This window comes from Numida meleagris, chromosome 4, assembly GCF_002078875.1.
Source record: "Numida meleagris isolate 19003 breed g44 Domestic line chromosome 4, NumMel1.0, whole genome shotgun sequence".
In the NCBI taxonomy this organism is placed as follows: Eukaryota; Metazoa; Chordata; class Aves; order Galliformes; family Numididae; genus Numida; species Numida meleagris.
Window position 1 is genome coordinate 44,044,250 of NC_034412.1, and position 3,531 is coordinate 44,047,780.

Sequence of the window (3,531 nt, forward strand, 5' to 3'; positions counted from 1 at the left end):
CCCCCCCCACCCCACCCCCCAAGAAACTTGGGTTTTGAAATTCTGTTTGGGTTGCTGAGATGATTCAGCTTTTTAGAAGGTGTTTTACAGAGATGAACAAGCCTGCATGAAAAGACAGACAGCAATTTAAATCTTTAACTCTTTTAATTGTTAACATGTTTTTCAAAGCACAGCAACTCTTTGTTGTCCCCGGATTTACAACTCTTTACTATCAACAACTAGCAGTGCTTTCTGATGCTCTTACCAGGCAGGACATTTTTGTTCCTTTGTTTCATGAGCAGTGTGAGAGATGTGGATGAAGTCAGCTGCTAGTTCTTCCTATGTTTCCAGCCTTGGTTTTCTCTACCTTCTGTTAGCCCCTGCTACATAGCGTGAGACATACTCCCAGAACTGTAATCCAAACAAGTTCTCAGGTCAGTCATCAACTGTCTTTGGGATTAGTCCAGCTGATGCTGGAGCTTCACCATTTTACTCCTTAACCCCTGCACCTCCGCCTCCACACACTGAGCAATTCCTTGAGAAATTGGTGGTTGGTTTTTTCCTCTCCATTTTTAAGAGACTTGTCTACCCTCAGGGAAGGCAGAAGTGATTTCCTTTCAATGGGTGACTGAGAAGATGATTACTCATGGTACTTTCCATTTCTAACACTATTACCTAGGATATTGGGACAAGCTATGCAAATTGCACACGCTGTCAGTGACGATCTGAAAGCATAAGGGCTTGAACTGTGGCAACTTGTTACTAGTTACTTGTTCAGTGTTTAAAAGGATACATTTCCTACAGAATATCATTACATGAGTAAGAAGGTAGTCACTGCCTTACAGAGAATGAGATCGGAATAATACTGCAAGTGTGATTGATTCATATAATTCCCTTTTTGGCTCTCGGCCATGATGCAGTCATATGCTTTATCTCTGTTCAGACTACAGTTTTTTTTTGTTTTTTTTGTTTTTTTTTTTAAATAAAAATGAATCATAGTACATCCCACTCCATTTCAGAACCAGCACACTGCCTTTCAAAGTGACGTCACAACGCTTACTGCTGCTGGCTGATTGCCTTAGCAGCAATCGGAGAGCCGGACTAAATAAATACTGTATATTATTTGGCAAAATCATTTGTGGTTGTGTTCCCCAGCACTGTTTCCAAGATAACCACCAACTCTACTTGAAACTTGGCAACTTTGTCCCACCACGTTCAGGCTCCAGTTGTGAAGCTGGCTCACAGAGGCTGCTACCACGCTTCCAGCTACTGTACGGCGCTCCATGAGGGAGGCAGGAGGGTCACCCTGATAAGCGAGGTCCGACAGCTCCTCTGCAATTCCACCGTGAAAAGCAGACAACGCAAAAACAACCATCTCCTGTCTCTACAGGAGCCCAGTGTCTACAACTTGGAACGAAACGGAGCATGTGATTTAAAGCCAGCGCTCAGGCACGCTCTGTGAGAACCACTCCGCTGCCATTTATTCCCAAGTAACTCTGAGGTAAGCTAGAAGTGAAGCATTCCCCGCAATCCCAAACAGGGTCAGTAACACCACTGCAACCCAAACTTCACATTTTTTCAACATCCAAACAGGAGATTTGTTCCAAAGCATGGGCCACTTGGCCATTACTAACCTAGAAAGGAACCATATGGGAGATTGCATCCCAGAGCATCTGAAACACGTGGAGTAAGAGAACGGTCCCTTCTGGTGCCGGCAGCAGCCAGGGAGCCTCCCGACGCTGCATGCAGAAACCCAAACATTGACAGCCTCCCACTTCCGTTACCCAACGCAGCACTGGTGCCAACACGAGACCTTGGAAGTCTGTCCGTCATAATACAACTCCTCAGTGGGCACACGGTTCGCGTTCTTTAAACAATGTTGACACACCAAAGTCTAGGACCATGCGCTCTACATCAAAACACTGCCAGTCTCCCTGGCGAAGAGCCAGGAACCAGTGATGCCAAAGCCCCAGTTAAAAGCCTTACTGCGAGCAGCGATAGCTCAGCAAACCCCGGAGCCCCGGTGTCTCCTGTTCAACCTTTTCTTCTTTTAGGTATTCGTTAATCCATTCTGCAACAGGCAACGCAAGACCAGTTTCTGAAGACCCTGGAAGCATCTGCAAAGCTTCTTGGTGTCACTCCGCAGAATAACACAAAACCGTTCCCAATGAAACGTGACTTCTCAGTTCTTTGTTTTGGTGAGCAGCTGCTTAGTCCCACCAGCTCAACACTCAACTTCTCACATCTTTGCTCTCCCTTTCTTCTCTTCCCAACACCAGATTTAAATCCCTCCTGAACCCACTGGCAGGGCTCATGCTGCGCTTTCCACAGCACTCAGGAAGGGAGTCAGAATAATGCCCCACAGTGATTTATTTACATTGGTTCCAAAGGGCTTTTTCTACAGGAAGATATGCAAGACACCTACATTCATTTTTAGTGCTAACAGCAGCAGGTCAGACAGATCAGGAGCCCTTGCCTTGCTGGATTTACCAGCATTTTGGTGACAGAATAGACTTAAGCACAATGCAAACAATACAACTTCTGAGCAGGGTAAGAAATGAACAAAACTGTCTTAAACACAGATGTAGCAAAATAGCATCAATATTTTGTACGGAGTTTTATTTGAGTCTTCAGAAAAGCATCAAGTACTTAGCACCAGAGAAGTGTTGGAAGGCAGCACAGCTCAGTGCCGCCTGTCTGAGAGGGAAAGAGCTGAAAGAGGCAGTGTTCTGCACCACAGTCTATCAAAACCTGTTGCACGACTGCTCTTAGTCATCACGCACAAATGGTGAACTGTATATAAACAGCACGGGCTTACCTTGACGTGGAGGGGTGAGAGGAGGCAGGTTTTGAGGAGATGAGAAAAAGGAAAACCGGTAAAAACCCAAAACGCGCACAACAAGAACGCACGACGTTTGGGAAAGGCGGGGGGAGCCCGAAGGACGGGAGGGAGCTAACACGGCCATCACACACCGCTTAGGCAAATCGCCCCGGCTCCCGGAGATAGGGAGGGATGATTTACAGCCCCAGAGCGCAGGGCTCTCCCGGCAGGACGCCCGTGGCCACCCCGAGCGCGTCGCGTCCCGTCCCGTGCGCACCTCACAACCGCGGGGAAAGCGGCCGCCCGCCGGGGATACGCGCGGCCCCGCTGCAGCGAGGCAGCCCGCCGTTAGCGTGCGAGCGGCACGGCCTCGTTAGCCGGCAAACAACCCCCGCTGACCTGCTTTCACCGGGGCAGCCTCTCCTCCGCTCCGAAACTCCTCAGTGCGGCGTTACGAGCGCCACGGGGAGCGCGGCGCGGCGCCGCTCGCACTGCCGCCCGCGTGCGTGGGAACCGCGCGTGTGACCAGCGCCGGTGCGGCCCCGCGGCGGCACGCTGCCCCTCGCCTCGCCCTCCCGAAAGGGAAACCGCCCCGCGGCAGCGGATCTGCCCCGCTCCCGGGTGCCGCTCCGAGGGCGGCCGCGGGGCACCGCGCTGTCACCCGCCGGTGGAAGGCGGGGGTGGGGGCGAGGGGGCACGGCCCCGCGCGTAGATGTTGCACGGGGGGAGGG

At 50.9% G+C, this 3,531-nt stretch overlaps 1 protein-coding gene across 1 annotated transcript in view; it reads right to left on the bottom strand.

Annotated features, from left to right (window-relative positions):
- TET2 (tet methylcytosine dioxygenase 2) overlaps positions 1-3,531 on the bottom strand; it is a 70,161-nt gene that overhangs the window by 65,963 nt on the left and 667 nt on the right. The gene's annotated exons all lie outside the window — the stretch shown is intronic.